The sequence below is a fragment of the Polistes dominula genome, unplaced genomic scaffold, assembly GCF_049000335.1.
Source record: "Polistes dominula isolate Pdom_NZ unplaced genomic scaffold, Pdom_raw_medaka contig_22, whole genome shotgun sequence".
Lineage (NCBI taxonomy): Eukaryota > Metazoa > Arthropoda > Insecta > Hymenoptera > Vespidae > Polistes > Polistes dominula.
In genome coordinates, this window is record NW_028300966.1 from 4,212,921 (window position 1) to 4,232,774 (window position 19,854).

The 19,854-nt window shown below is 29.1% G+C and overlaps 1 protein-coding gene across 8 annotated transcripts in view; it reads right to left on the minus strand.

Moving 5' to 3' along the window:
• The window catches only part of LOC107063695 (uncharacterized), a 128,191-nt gene extending 109,129 nt beyond the window's left edge, over nucleotides 1–19,062 (minus strand). For 6 of the 8 annotated variants that reach the window (XM_015315679.2, XM_089173023.1, XM_089173022.1 and 3 more), the window contains exons 1-2: nucleotides 18,916–19,054; nucleotides 18,195–18,430 (exon numbers count right to left, since the gene is read on the minus strand). The gene's annotated coding sequence lies outside the window, so the exon portion shown is untranslated. Of the gene's footprint in view, nucleotides 1–17,699; nucleotides 18,145–18,194; nucleotides 18,431–18,915 lie in introns of those variants that run through there. The other 2 variants (XM_089173019.1, XM_015315677.2) reach the window with 2 other exon arrangements.
• Nucleotides 19,063–19,854: the final 792 nt, after the last annotated feature.

Sequence of the window (19,854 nt, forward strand, 5' to 3'; positions counted from 1 at the left end):
GGAAAGGTTTACCAAATCGTTTTCCCCTCTATTATTTTCGATTTACAAAACCATTGTTCAGTCGTGCAAAATTAAACGATGCATTCTATGGAATTGTTCTTTTATTGGTTAAATATATTGAAAATAAATTCGTATTAAAGTATATCGAAAAAATCGTAAGAATAAACATGCACGTGTTTGTATGTGTGTGAGTTTGCATTTAAAAACTAAGATTGGCATTACCAGATTGAAAAAGTAATTTTGCAATATAAAAATTAATACACACAAAATGTTCTTTAACAATGAATAACCTTATCACGTTTATCGACAAAATTAAACATAGTTGAAAAATGTTTTTTTAAATATTTTTCAACTATGATTAATTAAATTTTATTTTATTATATTATTTTTATTGTTTTCAAGAAGTTGTGTACAAGAAAAAATGGAAGGATTGTAGGTCAAGCGTATAGTAATCGAAAGATAGAATTTGTAAAGGCCAGATTAGATTGTACCTAAGAGGACTTTAGAATCTCTCGGACTAATTCGAATTATATCGAACAGAAGTAACATAAACAGTTAGCGAAGTTGGGTTGCATCTACTGGAAACAAGATAAAGATAAAGAAAGACTATTTATTTCCATTCCTCCTATTTACTTCCATTTCTCTCTCTCTCTCTCTCTCTCTCTCTCTCTTTCTTTCTCTCTTTGACCCAATAATGTCAGAAAAAAATAATAATAATGTGAAATGAAATAAAATATTCTAAGGTAAATGTGTAGAAGAGATAAACGTAACTGGTAGACAGACATCAAAATAATTTACAATTACTTTTTTGAATATTATTATTTTTCTTCTTTTTATTTATTATATTTTATTATATTTATATTTATTTATTATATTATATTTATTTTTATTATATTATACTATATTTTATTATATAATATTTGTATTTTTAGCTATTAATTTATAATTACATTTACTTATTATATTTTATTTGTTATTTTTTATTTACTTTCAAGAAATATCAAATTCATTGACCAATTCGATAATCAATTTAATGCAAATCTTTCAACTCTATACAATAGAGTAATAACATCATTAAATTCCTATTTATAAAATATCGAACTTTTTATTATAATAAAACGATAATTCTCATTTATACAAAAGAGAGAAGAAAAAAGGAAAAAAATATAAATTATTATTATCGTAATTATTTACATCGAATAAACATAAACAATAAAATACAAAAAAAATAATGATATATCAATAAGGAAAGTAAATAGAAAAGAAAATCAATAATAATAATCCTGTGAATAATTTCTCCAACGGCAAAAAGCACTTAACTAATTCCGTCATTTTATCCGAACGAATTTATCAAAGATTTTATTGGAAGAGTTCTTATATAGTGTTTTTCTTAGAACATCATACTTCAACAGAAGTATCTCTCAATCGTGCCCTTTTTTATATTTTTTCTATAGGCACCTTTTCTATGTTACTTTTATACTAAACCAGAAGAATTATTGTTCCTTTTTTCCTTTTAGTGCAAAAGGATAAAAAACAAGAAAGAAGGAAGCATAATCAAAAGAATTAGAAAAAGCATACCACTGTGTATTATGTAAGAATGATATATAAACTTAGCTTGTCTCTAAATTCTGTAGAAACTAGTAGCACGGTGTAAGTTAATGACAATATATAAGATAATGATTATACAAGGAGCAAATCTTAGAATGCAATAAGACAAATAAACATATGATATTTAGGTAAATGAAGTTTTGCCTATTTTATTATTAATTAATTCAATATTATATAAAATTTTATTAAATAATTAATAAAACAGAAAATTTTTAATGTTTAATTATATAATAATTTAGCTTTTAATTTATATTACTTAATATATATATATATGTATCTTTATATATAAAAATTCAGTATCACATTGCTGGTTTCCAATGAACTTCGATACTACTAAACCGATCTTAATTTTGATTAAATTTTTTTTAAATTAAATAAAACATTTTACATTTTTTTATTTTTTATTTTTTGTTGCAAATTTAAGTATTTATTATTTAAAGGTTATATAGATCTCTAGATAATGTAAGTTTTCAATAGATGGCGCTGTATTACAATTCAAATTAGGGATCCCATAGGAGGGATGCGCCATGTACATTGTTGGGGGACCGGAACTCGATTTTGTGCGCGAATGATTCAAACATTGAAATAATTATGAAATAATGAATTGCATCAAATACAGAAAAAAAATGAACTATATTTAATGATAATTAAAAATTTATATTAAAATAGAATAGGTTACACGAAAAAATTATTATAAATTCAAGCGGTCCCCCAAAATTTTCAGCCAACGACACATGAGCTGAATATGAATGGCGCATCCCTCCTACAGGATCCCTAATTCAAATTATTCAATATATTCACGTCTCCTCCCCTTACTTTTATTTCAGATTTACAAATGACATTACTAGCCTTACATTTTATATTTTTTTGAGTATTATTATGGTATTATTTCTTAATTGATCTGCCTATTTTGAAAGTGGCCTACCTCCATTTATGTTCGAAACAAGATATTGAGGGATTTGCGTTTTAATGCAATGAAAAATATACGTACAAGATACTAACGAATTATACGGCTTAAATGTATCTAAAAACTTTAAATTTATATTTCCTATTAAAATAGTGGCAATTATTAAGTAAATAATATGAGTTTTCTAACCACGAATGGAGTTAGGCCATTGACAAAATCAACAATTTAATTTTGTATAAATTTCGAAGGGTCTCCTAACTCCATTCAACATAATTTGAGATACTTCAAATTGAAAAAAAAACAATACTCAATTTATTTTACATATCTTTAAAACACTTCAGGAACATAATTTATGCGATTCAAAACATTTTTTAACTATATAACGTACAAAATTACAAATATAACCTACAAAACAATTTACTACTCATCTACATTTTGTGTGTGTGAAAGGGATTTGAAGAAATCATGATGTTCCGGTGATATATATCGTAATAGGTCAATTATGTCCTTGAATTTTGTTGTTGTAATTTGTCTGATATTTTATATAGTAATGTTAATACAATATTTTCGAACTTTTTTGGTCTACTCCGACGTGGTAATAAATTCAAGACTTTTAAATTTTCATTCTCATTCATTGATGTCTTATAGAAAATTTTATACGGTTTATTTCTGACAAAAAGCATCCACAACATATTTTTAACCAGTTTATTGATTCCTCATCAGAATTCTTTACTCTTTCAAAATTTCGTATTCTAATAATTTTGTTACTACAAAATCTCTTTGTTTCATTTAATTGACAATAAAGTATTATCATATTTACTCGGAATATAAGCAACCTCAAATGCTTTATTGATACATAACATAAAGTTGTACAATAACCAGCTGCAACCGGAAAATAATAAATGACGAATAGAGATAAGTCACTTTCAAAATAAACTTTTCATCATACTATTGATCGACAAATTTTTTTGTTACAATATCTTCATGATTTTAAATTTATTTGTAACAAATTGTTTGAGAATGAAAAGATCATGTAAAAATGGTCGGTAACTCGATTTTTTTGGAAAATGGAGATAGGCCACTTTCAAAATAGGCGGCCCAATTATATTACCAATCAATAGTTTGGTATTGTTGTTATTATGTACTAAATAGTTTAGAATTATACTAAATCAACATTTTATAACAAAGCCACAGCAACGCGGGGTCGGAGCATCCTACTATGTATATATAAAAATAATATATATAGGAGAAATTCAGGAGTGAATATATATATATATATATATATATATATATATATATATATATATATATATATATATATATATTATGTACGCTTACTATTCTCCGCGTTACGAACCGTTCGACTAGGATTTGGCATCCGTATCTGGTAATTAAGTTCCCACTCTGGTGTACGGTGCAAGCCGCTATACTAAATCGCACTGCAGCAGCTATGCCGATTAAAGGACCGATAATCCCTACCGAGATCGATTTAACCTATGCTTCTGTATCAATTATCCTAGGTGATTGATCATTATCTTTCGATATTAACCTGCTTTCTTGACTACACCTTAATCTTTCTCTTTCTTTTTCTCTTTCTTTATCTTTGTCTTTCTCTTCCTGTTTGAATCGATAATATTTTATTATTATTGTTATAATTAGTTACTCAAATTTAATTTAATAATTATTTCGTTTGCATTACTTTTGTTCCTCTTTTCTCTCTCGAATTTATTTCGTTCTCATCTAATTTATTTTTAGATTATTCAAATCTAATTTATCAAGTTGCAGGAATTTTCTATCGAATTATTTCTAATTTGTTTTTAACTTATTCCATTCTTTTATCACCTAATTGATTGACTATTTCTTTAATAGATCATTAATATTTTAATCATTTATATCTCTCCATTGAAATATCTCTGGAATAGGTTTATTTCTAACTTTTGTTTAAGTAACTTATCAGAAAAAAATAAAAAAAATTATCAAACCCTGACTTATAAGAAATTTTTTGAACTTGTATTTTTTTTTATTTTCTTATCTCTATCGTTACTTTATTTTTTTTTATTTTTTATTAAAATACAACGAATGCTTTTTCCAGTTTAAATATTTCTCTTAAAAGGTAGAATTGCTAGAGATAAAAGTAGTAAAGTATATATTTAAGTAGAGTAGAGTAGAGTCAGTACCATTATCGAGTCTAACGAAGAAGATAAATTTCTTTTTTCTTTTTTCATGCGTGAGCATTTTTCTACACTTTTTAAAAAAAGCAAGAAGGCAAAACGGAAGAGAAAAAAAGAGTAGATAGTAAATAGTAGTAAGTTAAGTATAAGCATTTAATTAATTAGTATTAATTAGTTTATCTTTCTATCAATTTCTTTCATTCTAATTAAATAAATATTTAGTTTTTTTTTGTTGATCTCGGAAATAAAATGTGTATTTTTTCATCTATATCTAATGTGACTTTATTTTTCATATTCTTCATCTTAATGGTTAATTTGAGCAATTAAACGAACGAACGAACGAACGAACGAACGAACTAACTAACGTAGAAACGAAGCAACCAAACGCACGCTTGAATTCATTCGGTAGGAACACTCGAAATTGTGTCTACGTTCCGGAACATCGATCGAATATTCCGCGACACGGGAAATCAACTGCCCGGAAGTTCGAAGGATCGAACAACGTACATGCATGAGAATCTAATCATTCGAGTATTATTCGTCGAACGAACTATGGTCAATATTCGTTCACATTAGATAGACTTCATTATGCATCCCATATTGATTCGAGTTAGCCAGGTATCTAGGTATCAAGGTATGTGCAAATCTCTGCACCTATCCTATAATCGATCAATCAATCGATAAAAAAGAAGAACTAACTTTTACCAATGCTATCTTCTTTTTCTTTTTTTTTCAACAAACCGATTTAAGTCATCAATTATATTATTATATTTAAATTATATTATATATTAATTTATATTATATTATTATATTTAAATTATATTATATATTTATATTTTGAAATAAAATGTTAAACGTTATTAAAATTTTATTTTAGATTAATAATCCTTTATTGTCAAAGACCTAATGTTTTCTTCTTTTTCTTTTTCTTTGAGAAAATCAATTTAAACAACCAACGTTATCTTCTAAAATGAAATGTTAAACATTTCAAAAATTTTATATTAGATTGAAAATCCATAATTGTTAAAGACCTAATGTTATCTTCTTCTTCTTTGAACAAAACGATTTTGACCTACTGACATTAACTTTTAAAATGAATTGTTAAACATTTCAAAGATATTATATCAGATGGAAAATCCATAATTGTTAAAAACCTAATGTAATCTTTTTTTTCTTATAGCAAACCGATTTAACCAATCAACGTTATCTTCTAAAATGAAATGTTAAACATTTCGAGGATTTTAGTTCCGATTGAAAATCCATTATTGTTGAAGGGCCGTCGATTGACTTTATTTTCTTTTAAAAAAAAGAAAAAACTACACGATGACTAGCAATTTCCTCCCATCGATCGTAAAACGTTTTTCCTTTTGGAGCTTTTCATATTTTTCGTCTTCATTCCTAAACGAACAATTTGTACCGAACTATGCTTTTTATTTTAACACGAAAATGTTCAACACATTCGACAGATCGAATCGTTTTTCGACAGTTTATCGAGGGCTTGCTTGTTGGTTCTTCTATATATATAAATATATTCTTTTTTTTTATTTGTTTGTTCATTCAAAATATAAAAAAAAAATAACATATGCGAATGTTATGATTTGGTAATAATAATTGAACGTTTCAAAAAATATTCACACATTTTCAATGGTAGAATTTTTTTTGACAGTGTCCACTCCCCGTTATAAATCGCAAACGAGAATGAGTTCGTTCGTCCGGCAACAAACCCCTACCCCTACCCCTACCCTTCTCTTCTTCCTCCTCCCTTTTGCACCCATCCTTCCCATCAGTAGTTCGAAAAGGTTGTAATTTAACGCTTGTCAGAAAAACCCACGCTATTTCCTTGTTACGCGGTCGAGACTAATGGCATCACCGAGGGGAAATGATAACCTCTCGGTACGGTTAAAAAAAAAAGAGATAAAAAAAAATAGATAAAAAAAGAAAATAAAACATTTTTCGTTGCGATCCTATGAGAGCGCGAAAATATGTCAACATTAGTGCGAAAGTGCAACTATCGAGTGTCCTATGTACACATTCACACGTATGTATACATGCATACATATACGTGTACGAGTACGTGTGTTTAGTATAAAAAAAAATATAAAAAAAATAAATATTGAGAATACGTGTATAATCTCGATACAATTTAAGTTTTTTCTTTTTTTTTTTTTCGTTCGAAGTGTTGACAATTTTTCAACGATCTTTATCTTCTTATATTTTATTGTATCTTCTGAAAAATCGATGTACATTAAAAAAAAAAAAAAAAATAACAAGGGAAAAGAAACTAAAATAAAAAGAAAAGGAAGAAATAGAAGAAGAAAAAATATTAACGAAATAACATCGAATACGTAAGTACATATTTTTTTGATTTGTTTTTATTAACCTTTTCTACAAATCTTATGAGGGTGCTCGAAAAGTAGGTTAAAAAAAAAAAATCATATTTTAACAACTACACGCTAAAATGTGGAAAATGTATGTGACGTATAATCTTGACCCGTTATATAGGTAATTTGTTTTTTTTTTCTTTTTTCTATTTTATTCTATTTAATTCTATTTGTTTTTTATTTTTATTTTTTTTTCATTTTTTTACTTTCTATTTCCTTTGAAAAGAATCAACGGACAGATATATTTAGGATGATATGTCTTCCATCATTACGAAGAACGTTATTGATCGTTCTTCGAATGAGGAAAAAAGGGAGAAAAAAATAAAGAAGAAGAAGAAGAAGAAGAAGAGAAACCGAAACGAGAAGGATACGATCATCAAGGCATTCGATCCATCTTCAACCGGCAAAACGCTCAGTTTCAACACGACAGTCCTTTAAGCGAACGACCTAGCAAAAGAAAAAAGAGAAAAGGAAAAGAAAAAAAAAATCCATGACTGCCGAAGGAAGGAAAACGATGGAAAATCTACCAAGAGTACCAGCAATTTCTGTAATCCCATGATCGAAAGGATCTTCTAATGTGAAATCATTTTCTAAGCCGTTTTGCTAATGAAAAAAATTCAGAAACGAATTTCTACACGTTTTATTTTTATTTTTTTTTTTCATAGAAAATTGTCGTTTTCTAATTTCTTTTTTTTTTTTACATATTTCTTCAATATTTTGTAAAATAAATAAATAAATATTTTATACTAATATATATATAATAATAATATATATTTTAAATAAAAATATATATAATATATATTATTATATTATAATATTATATATATTATATAATTATATTATAATATATTACAATATAATATTATAATTTTAATTATATTATTTAATTTTATTATAATAATTTTTATTATTAATATTTTAATTGTATTAATTTTAATATTATAATATTATATAATAATAATTATATAGTACTTATTATGTAATTATATTTATATTAATATATTATTTTATTATAATATTAAAAATTAATATAATTATATATTAATATAATTAATATATAACATAATTATATATATACATAAAACATAATATATATACATATAATATAACAGTATTATGTTAATTAAATATTAATAAAAAAAATATATTAACTAGTTCTAATATATATTTTAAATGCATCATCATTGTCGTCATCATCGTCAATTCATTATTTATGTTGAGATTTATAAAAATAAAAATAAAAATTCATACAAAAAAAATGCAATTAATATTAATTATATAATATTTGAAACATTTGACGGAAAAATGTTGAAAAATGTAATATTAACACGTTCGAACGTATTCGAAAGCGAGTATAAGAAAAATTTCGTTTTAATTCTACGACAGTACTTGACAGTAAAACACAACTTTTGAAAAATATTTTTTATCGACTAATAAGGCTCATGAAAACAAAACAAAAAAAAGAGGAAAAAAAAACAGAAAGGGTTGAAACTTTTTCGTGCGAAAGAAAATGAAACGTAAGTGAGAAATAGGTGGAACTATCGTGTGTGTTTTTTTTTCTTTTCCCTTAGAAACACTCTTTACAACATAACACAACAACCATAATATATACGAACACAAATAAGCGCGCGCGCGCGCGCACAAACATTCGTTCATCATTTTTGGCACGTACGCTCGAAACCAAAACTAACGAGGTTAATCCCGTTAACGAGATTCTTATTTTTTTTTTATTCTTCTTCTTTATTTAAACAAAAAAAAAGAAAAAAAAGAAAACAAGAAGTATTTTTTTTCTTCTTAATTCTTGTTTTTTACCACGTAAAACTTGTAAATTAATAGACCTGCTTTCGTACACTCCTGTGGTCCATGGGTACGATATAATTACGACCAAGTATATCGAAATAAAACAGGGCAAAAGAGAAAGAAAGAAAAAAAGAAAAAAAAAAGATGAAAAGAACGAAAAAAAAAGAAAAAGAAAAAGTACGAAAAGAAGAAAGTATTTTTAAAAAATGTAATTTTCTTTCTCTCTCTCTCTCTCTCTCTCTCTCTCTCTCTCATTTTCAAAGAAAAAAAAATCGATCAATCCAATTGCTTCTAATTGCAACGAATTCTCGTATCGATCCTATTGCGTGTATTCCCTGAAATTGTGTATTCACGTGTATTCCTTCTATATATATATGCGTGTACATACAATGTAAATACACCAACAGAAGATACACACGTATATATACATAGCCGGTGGTGGTGGTTCAGTTGGAATCGCATTTGCAAACAAATTACGATTAAAGCGATCACTACTTGGTGGGACGTTTGCAACAAGATTCGATAGGAAGAAGATCGATAGATCGAATCGAAATAAGTCACAGTTGTTCCCCTCATCTTCTCTCACCATTCAGTCCTCCCTCTCCCAGCCACCAATTTATTTATTACTCTTCTTTACCACGCCTTCCCTCATCCCACCCTCATTCCAATCCGATATTTCTATAACGACCTAATCTCTAATTGGTCGATCGTAAATCGACCACTTCTTCAATTTTCTCTCTTACTTTTTTTCTGTTTTTTTTTTTTTTTTTATTACTTTCTCTTTTCTTTTCTATTTTTTTTCTTATTCTTCCAGCACCTTTTCATTTCTTCTGGAAAAGAAATAGAGCAAAATCTCGGAGAACGGTCTCTCTCACTTTTTTTTAAAGAGGTTGAGAAACTAACGAACAGATCGGAAGAATTTTTTTCTTCTTTATCTTCTTCTATTTTTTTTTCGAGAAGATTCAGGAATACTATTTAGAATTCGAAGGGACAAAACTTTAATGAAGATGATGCCTTTTTATCTTCATCTTCTTCTTTTTTTCTCTATCTGTCTGTATATATGTCTGTCATTCTCCGTCTTTTTTTTCTCAACTTTGCCGCTTATTAACATACTCATTAGGATAATTCTTTTTAATAATCGACTTCCTCATTTCGATAACGATCGTTCACAAAAGTCATTACCAATTTCTTCCAACCTTTTTACTCTTATGATCTCTTCCATTTCTTTTTTCTCCTATAATTATGAGAAATAAATTTTACTTGGAACTTGATAGACACGTATAATTGATTATTCTAAATATTAATAATATTAATAATAATAATAATTATAATAATAATAATAATAATAATAACAATAATATTAATAATACAAATATAAGGTATTTTTTGTAAACCTTATACATATATATATATATATATTTGTTATTAATCAACTATTTTCTACAAGCATATTTCTCGTCAAACAAATTGGCTACAATTACGATAATTAATATTTCCCCAAGTGTCATCGTCGTCGTCGTCGTCGTCGTTGTCGTCGTCGTCGTCGTCGTCGTCGTAGATGAATATAATTTTGATTAATTGAATCTACCCTTTTTCATCAAATCAATTAGAATTAGAAAAAGTTGTTACAATTAAACGTAATACATCATTTTGCGACACGTAAGATCGTGATTCGTGATATTTTTTTCTCAAATCTTCTTCTATCATATAGGCCGCCTATTTTGAAAGTGGCGGAGGTAGCTCCGTTTATGTTCAAATCCAGATATTGAAGGATTTGCGTTTCAATGCAATGAAAAATATACGTTCAAGATACTAACGAGTTATACTGCTTGAGTGTATCTCTTTCAATTTATATTTCCTATTAAAGTAGTGGCAATTATTAAATGAATAATATGAGTTTTCTAACCACGAATGGAGTTAGTCCATTGACAAAATCAACAATTTAATTTTTTATAAATTTCGAAGGGTCTCTTAACTCCATTCAACATAATTTGAGATACTTCAAATTGAAAAAAAACAATACTCAATTTATTTTACATATCTTTAAAACACTTCACGAACATAATTTATGCGATTCAAAACATTTTTTAACTATATAACGTACAAAATTACAAATATAACCTACAAAACAATTTACTACTCATCTACATTTTGTGTGTGTGAAAGGGATTTGAAGAAATCATGATGTTCCGGTGATATATATCGTAATAGGTCAATTATGTCCTTGAATTTTGTTGTTGTAATTTGTCTGATATTTTATATAGTAATGTTAATACAATATTTTCGAACTTTTTTGGTCTACTCCGACGTGGTAATAAATTCAAGACTTTTAAATTTTCATTCTCATTCATTGATGTCTTATAGAAAATTTTATAGGGTTTATTTCTGACAAAAAGCATCCACAACATATTTTTAACCAGTTTATTGATTCCTCATCAGAATTCTTTACTCTTTTCAAAATTTCGTATTCTAATAATTTTGTTACTACAAAATCTCTTTGTTTCATTTAATTGACAATAAAGTATTATCATATTTACTCGGAATATAAGCAACCTCAAATGCTTTATTGATACATAACATAAAGTTGTACAATAACCAGCTGCAACCGGAAAATAATAAATGACGAATAGAGATAAGTCACTTTCAAAATAAACTTTTCATCATACTATTGATCGACAAATTTTTTTGTTACAATATCTTCATGATTTTAAATTTATTTGTAACAAATTGTTTGAGAATGAAAAGATCATGTAAAAATGTGACTATTACGGTAGCTAACTCAATTTTTTTGGAAAATGGAGATAGGCCACTTTCAAAATAGACAGCCCATATATCCGAGTTATAATCACTTAACATATCCGTTTTCAAAAAATTTCACCCATAATTGCTCCGATTGAAAAATGATAATACCATCTAACTAATCGAAACAAATTAAACTTTTCGAAATTTATTTTTCTATTTTATCATCGTTCGTTCATTCAAAGTATGCGTAAATATCGGAAAGTTCTGTCTGTTTTTAGAATAAAAAGTAAAAGAAAATAATTTTTTCACACATACCTTGAATAAAATTTATTGAATAATATAATTGGCATCATTATTTATAATTTCTTGACAGTTTGATGGAAGTTTTTATAATTCCATTTAAACAAAATTCCTTATTCCTAGAAATGAAAAATTAAACCAGTGTTTGTTTGATCGAACAGAACTTTCCTGTAAACATAATATTGTCGGGTGTTATTTACTTTTGCGAAACAAAACTCACGTGAAAAAATTAAACCCGCATAAAAATGTTAACAACACATTGCTTACGGGTCATGAGATATCTCGTTTTCATGTTTTTTTCGATTCAATTATTGATTTAAAGAATTAAAACTAGATTTTTTTTATTACGTTACCAGGTTAACGGAGTCTCGCGTATTCTCTTAACACCCTATCGACGGGTAACATCATGGAGCTTCACTCACATGTATAGCGGGCGAAAATTAGGGAAATATGAAAAAAGTGCACTTTTTAGAACACATGTAATATCTTCACATCTAATAGTAGGATTTCAATGAAATTTGGAAAATAGATATCACATAATATTTCGAAGATGTAGAAAACTTGAACTCAATGCTATCAAAATCAATCAATTGAATTTATGCAACTTTGTAAGCACGAAACTTGCAGTGTCAAAATAGCACATTTCATAAAATTTGTATTTTTTCTTAAAAATTAATAAATTTAAGACTAAACACTGGTCAGGCTTTACGAAAAACAACTAAAAACATCATTTCTGTCCAAAAATTAGTGACAATGAAAAAAAAACAAGTATTAGTAAGTGTTTTACTGAAACTTAGCTTACGTTCTGCATAAAACGTATTAATACGCGACCCGCCGACCAGCGCCAGTCTGTGGAACGGGTAAAAATACCCGACTCGCAGATAGTGTGTTAACATATATAGTTAAGGAAAAAAGAAAATTAATGCCAATAAACCCAAAAGTATAACAATCGGGTGGTCATTATAATTATTGCATCGTACATACTCTGTATCATAACCTTATAAAGTGTTTTATTGTTATATTAGGTCGTTCCGAAAGTTTCTTCCTTTTTTTGGTGATAAGTTAAAAAATATTGCATGCGTAATATACTTTTTTTTTGTATTTTAGGTTATTTTCTACTCTATTTAACCTTCTTCTATACTTTCAATAATTCAACCTAAAAAATATTGTGCCCGTAGAATTACTAAACAAAGAAAGAAACTTTTGGGACGACATAATTCATCATTTTGTTATTTCAAAAATCGCGTTTTACTTTGTAAGGAAACAATTTTTTTTAGAAAAATCATTTATATCTTCAGTTCTTTTTAATGATAATTACAAAATTAGAATTTTATTTTATTAAATAGGCTCTAATTTTAAAATAGTAGCAAAATTACAAATGGAAGTAAAGAAAATAATAGTCAAATGAGAATTGTTGTTTAATAATTTATTGGATGCGGATATTGGATGCAATAATACTGCACACAAAAATGAACTCTCATGTCAGTGAGCGAGATTCTTGAATTGAGTAATGCTATTAGACATACAAGAACACCCAACAAAAAACTGTGCGGTGCCTGAAAGCGTGTAGCGCGAACCAGAGTGCCATAAGCAATATGTTAAAGAATTCATCAAAAAAAAAAATAAAATAAAATAAAATAAAATAAAATAAACTAGAGTTTGTTCTGAACGTTATATATAAAAAAAAATAAAATACAAAAGTTTTCACTTCAAAAAAATATAAAAGCAAGGTGTATCAAATAATACTGCAGACAAAAATAAACTTTCAGTGATAACGAAATTCTTGAATTGAATAATGTTATTAGACATAGAAGAACACTCAAAACTGTGCAGTCTCTGGAACAGAGTGCCGTACGCAATGCGTTGAAAAGAAAAGAAAGAAAAAAATCATCAAAAATAGAAACAAAAATAAATTTGAATTTGCTCTAAACGTTGTATGTAAAAAAAAAAAAAAATAAATAAAGAAGTTTTTACTTTAAAAAAGAAAAACATAAAAGGAAGGAGAGGTGAGTGAAGAGGGGGAGGGTAGTGTAGGGAGAAAAAAATAAATGGCGGATGAAAATCCCAGTCAGTCAGCCAGTGAAGTCAACGAATCCTAGTATAAAATGCCTTTATTCGTAATTAAATATAAGATCGGATTACATGGCAGACTACCGTCATGACGGCACAGGTGGTAGCGGCAGGGGGTGGAATGGAGAGGCTGGGGGGGGGAGGTATTAAAGTTGCGTTTCCATCGTATGAAAACATTTTGCGCATAACGCGGAGAAAATTAGCCTCTTCATTAAACCACCCGCTCGAGATTTACTCAAGATAACGAGGGTACACATCTACCGTTTCTACACCTCCCCCTCTCTGTCTCCTGCCGCAAACCATCACCCTTATTCCCTTCGTCCCCCAAGCACACCGTTACCGGCCTCCTACCTTCTATCTATCTATCCCTTAACTCCCTCTCTCGCTTTCCCATCTCACAACGTTAGTTCGTAATTGAAAATTTGCTTCTAGCGTTAATAAGCGACCAACGACGACGATGACGACGATGACGACGTCAATTCCGTGATGAAGAGAAATTTGTTCGAGGACGAAGCAAATTTCAAAAAGAAAATGAAGAAGAAGAAGTACTACGTGTGTATTATTTATATTTTCATCGATATTTTTTTTTAATTCTGTTCATCCAAGAATATCAAATTAGGGATTTCTATTTAACTGAGTTTGATAAGTATTATCGTCACGAAGAAATGGCAGGATTTTGTGTCATGACTAGTATACTCATCATGCTTATAAAGTAGTGACCATTTACTATTTAACCCATTACCTGCCAATAGCCTTTTCTGGAACGCATTTTTAATTTTTTTTCTTTTTATTAACTGCAACTTCAGAATGAAATAAATTCGTTAAAGTCATGAGATCATAACTAGTGCTTCATGCAAATATTAGAAATTCTTACTATTTTATTTTAAATTAATAATTAATGATATAAAATAATTTTACTATTTAAGACAAAAAAACAATTGTTACAAAAATAGTTTTATTTGGTTAGCATGAATATCATTATACACTTAATTTAATTTTTTTTTTGTCCGTTTTTGTATTATGGCGGGTAATGGATTAAATTGTAATTTTTATGAAAAACGAAACATATTCTCAACATTTTTCAAGATTAGTAAAAAGAAATTCAAGATTTGTAAATTACTATTTTTTTGGTTTTATTTTTAGTTTATTTTATCTTAAAAATGAGCAATTTTAACTTCGACTCGTCATCGGTCGATTTTCGCGACAAAACACAGAGGTGCGTATTTTCAAAACGGAGCGCCACAGTTAACTGGTTAATCGGAATTATGACAAAAGAAAGAACAAAAATTTAAATTACGTTAGGGTTTTTAATCTTCTAGGTGTTTGGGGTGTAAGCGAAAAAGATGAAAGAAAGGTGGTGAAAGAAAAAAACAAAAACAAAAAAAAAACTACGCTGTTAAATTAAAAACAAAAAAGAAGGAACACGTTCACGCGGGACGACGATTCGAATTAACCGCGAAATAAAAGTAAAACATTAAAAAAGAAAACACTTCTCGAAATTGGCAAATATATATATAACGAAACGAAAATAAAATTACGTCGAGTTGTGTTATTTTCTAAAAATAAAAAATAAAACAAATACCAAAAAAAAGTATTTCGTTTAAGACCAACGAGAAATTTTGCGCCGTTTCTTTTTTACTATTTTCAGTGTTTCTAACGGAACGACGATCTGAACAACGTGCGATATTGATAAATCGAAAAATAAAAAGATTGAACGGGCGGGGGAGGGAGAAAGGGGATAAGGTATGTGTGTGTGAGAGTGAGAGAAGAAACGAAGAAAATTACATTCGAGCGAAAGCTTTGTTTTTGTTTTTTTTATTTTTTCTTCTCGCCTCGTTTTTTTTTCTTTTTAGAAAAGTCGATAGACCAGGAGGGTAAATAATTTTTTTTTCCTTTTTTTTTATTGTCGGTTCTATTTTCCTTTTTAGTCCCTAACAGGACAACAATCTAAATACCCCACACGTGAAGTTTCCTAACACGCGAGAGAGATACAGTTGATAAGTTAACGAGTTGATTGTTAACGAAAAACGAAAAAAAAAAGAAAAAGAACGTGTCGTCGAGAAAATAGATTTTATCTAAAATAACCTTGTTTCTTTTTTTTTGTTTACACTTTTTAATTGAATACGTCTTAATCGTTTCTCTTATTTAAAACAACGAACAAAGTTGAATCGTATTCGGTTGAATTGAGAATCGAATAGAAACGAAAAAATAAAAAAACCCACCCCATACCCACGCATATATGAAGCCTTTTAATTCTTCCCACACATCTCTCATTATTTCTCGATATACAAATTACGAAATAATATGTGTTTGTAGCTTTTGTAAATTATTTCAAAGTGATTAATATATCAAACACGTCAGCAAATTTAATTTCAACCTTGCTCGTACGCAAAACGCTTACTATTTGACGCCTGTAAAATTCTCGTTTATTACTTTCGACGTTTATGAATAAAAAATGAAAAAAAAAAAAAAATACAAAAAATAATCCACACGAAAAATGAAATAAAATAAAAATGAAAAAAAATAAATGTGGGATAGGAAGTGGAATGGGGAGAGGGGGAGGGAGTAGCTGTGGGGTTGTAAAGAACAAAACCTAACGAGAAACAAAAATAAATGGATGATAAATAAAGGGAAAACAAAACGTTCGTATCAAATGAATATAACAAAATAATCAATAACAATTAATATCGAAATTATGACACAAGGTATGTATACATGTTACACACGTTAATTATAAGTCATACGAACACTATATGCGTGTATTGTATACACGTTAACGTATATAATTTATCAATCATGAAAATGTAGAGAGAGGGAAAGAGACAGGATTTACTCGGTCGTTAATTAACGTCGGTTAGTTCAAAACCGTCATGAAATTTCACTCGAAATATATTCAAATATTTATATTCTTTTTATTTTGTAAGATCGTTCAATTTTCTAGAAAATGAGGTTGGGTGGGAAAAAGGGTAAAGTAGAAAAGGAATGGGGGGGGGAAGATTGTTAGAAAGAGTTCACGCCCGAAACCGAAGCTTAGATTTCAAGGGACACACTTTGTGGCACTCTACTTTTCTAAAGAAATACAAATATAAAGAGAATAAGAAAGATAGAGAAAGAGACAGAGAAATAGAAAAAGTTAGAGAATAATAGAATTTAAAAGTTACTTAAACGAGATAGATGGCTAAGTGAACTAACAGTGCCGGATCTAGAAGAAATAGTACAACCGAAGTAGAGTTCGTAAAGATGGGTTTTGAAATTAACTGAACTAAGAATATCGAATTAGTTCGATGAGAAAAGAGGAAACAGGAAAAAAAATTAATAAAATAAAATAAAAGTAGAAAACAAAAGAAAAGTAAAAGAATAAGGGATTGGTCGATGAAAATAAAATAAAATGAAAGAGAAGAACAAGAAGAACACAAAAAAAGGAACAACGAATTAGGTGAGAGAGAGAGAGAGAGAAAGAGAGAGGGATGAAAAAAAGAAATCGAAAACAAAAAAAATTGGAACACGCGCGAAATTGCGAAACGAGGTTACGCGTTTCGAGAAAAAAAGGGCTTGTTTATAAGTTTTAGGTTAAATAGAATATAAAATATATCTCTATTTCTTTTCTTTTTTATTTTATTGTTTATTTGTTTGTTTTGTTTTTATTTTAGATATCAATTAAAAGAATAACGCATAGACGAGGAATGAAAACGACAAACGGATCGACGAACTGTCACTTACGTGAACTTTATTCTTTTTTTCTATACCCTTCTCCCTCACCCCTTCACCTTCCCTACGGGCCAGCCCCGCTTTCTCTCGTATTATTTTTTATTTTTTGTTTTCTTTTATCAAACCTCCTGTATCCTCAAGTTCTTTCTTGTTTCTTTTTGATTCTATCCTTTATCCCGGGGTTTTTTGTTTTTTTTATTTGCTCGTTGTATTGTTGGTATTAGTGGTAGAATTGTCGACACGGGGGTGGTTGTCGGGTTTCTCAAGGACGTAGTTTATCGTTGACGATGGCACACCGATCGTTTGAATCGAATGTCAACGTCGCACGATCTCTCTTCTTCGTATCCACGTCGATGAGTTTAACAACATCCCTTAAATTTTTCTCTCTCTCTCTCTTTTTCTCTCTTTTTGTTTCTCTTTTACTCTTCCTTTCTATATATATATATATATATATATATATATATATGTATGTAAACGGATATCGTTTTCTAACACACACACTCTTACTTTTTTCAATTTCGTCGAAATTTGTTAAATTCTTTAAATTTTTCTTTTCTTCAACAAACTTCAAACAATTTATCTTTCTTCTTCTTCTTCTTCTTCTTCTTCTTCTTCTTCTTCTTCTTCTTCTTCTTCTTCTTCTTCTTCTTCTTCTTCTTCTTCTTCTTCTTCTTCTTCTTCTTCTTCTTTCTTCTTTCTTCTTTCTTATCTCCTTTATTTTTTATTCTTCTTTTTATTCTTCACTGTACATACATTTTACAAAAAAAAAAAAATAAAAAGAAAGAAACAAATTCCGATATCATATCTTGAAGCTGATAAGAGGATACAATAAGAGAGTATAAAGAAGAGGAAGAAGAAGAAGAAGGTGAAGAAAACAAAAAAAAAAAATAAGAAAAGAAAAAGAAACAGGCGTGAAAATGGCCGAGAGATACGAAACGATAGAAAATTTAATCGAAATTTAAAAAAACTATGAAAAACAGTAACGATGAATGACAGGTAACAAGGGATAAAAATATACTGAAAGATAGAAGAAGAAGAAGAAGAAGAAGAAGATGAAGAAAAAAAAACAAGCAAAAGAAAAAGAAAAAATACAAAAGGAAAGAAGGTTGACAAACAGAAAGATAGAAATAGAAAGAGAGAGAGAGAGAGAGAGAAAAGGGAGGAGGCAAGGAAGAAAAAGTTTCAGAAAATAATCAAAAGTTATAAAACAAAATAAAAATATATATACATATTCTCTATATACATATATGTATACATATATATGTATATATGTATATATATATGTATTATAAATCGAGACTCGCGTAAAGATAACGAACGTTCGACGGAAGAACGGAGAAGCGCGCGCGTGTTCGACGCCGATCTGAATTGCACTGGCCGGTTCAGCCCTTTACTCCGTCGGAGGGGTAGCTACTGAGGGAGGGGGGAGGAACAGAGAGAGAGAGAGAGACGAAACGAAAAGAGACAGAGACAGAGAACGAGAGTAAGAGAGAGTATGTGTACATGTATTTGCATTTGTATGTGTGTTGTGTGTGTGAGAGAGAGAGAGAGTGAGAATCTGTGGAGGAGCAGGGATAAACACAGTGGAGGCAACCGAGAGGAAAGAGAGAGAGGGAAGATATGGGAGGAGAAGATGAGGAGAGAGGGAATATACTACCTATATATATATATGCATCCCTCTCTCTCTCTCTCACTCTTTTCCTCTAAATCTCTTTTCTCTCTCTCTCTCTCTCGCACTAACAGTATCCACCACTGTTGAAAACCACGGTGGTAGATTTCGCGCGACTCCCACGAGGTTGAGGATGCTGTGGAAGTTAAAGGAGAAGGAAGAGTAGGGACTAGAAAGAGAAAGAAATAGGATTGGTGGGAGGTAGTTCCCAGAGAGAGAGAGAGAGAGAGAGAGAGAGAGTATTAGGAGGGGGAGAGTGAGAGAGAGAGGGGAGAAGAAATGAGATGAGAGAGGGTGAATCGAGCATGGTTATGGTGTGTCTGTGCGCCCCGCGTTTGCTCTACCACCGGCCTTCCTTCACCTTTACGAAATTAAAACAAAAACGGGCGCAGAGAAAAGGCGCAGATCTTGACGCGTTGCTCTAGATCATGCGGTAGTAGTAGTAGTATCATTCCCTTTGAGTAAAGCTCTAAAAAAATAAAAAATAAAAAAAGAAGA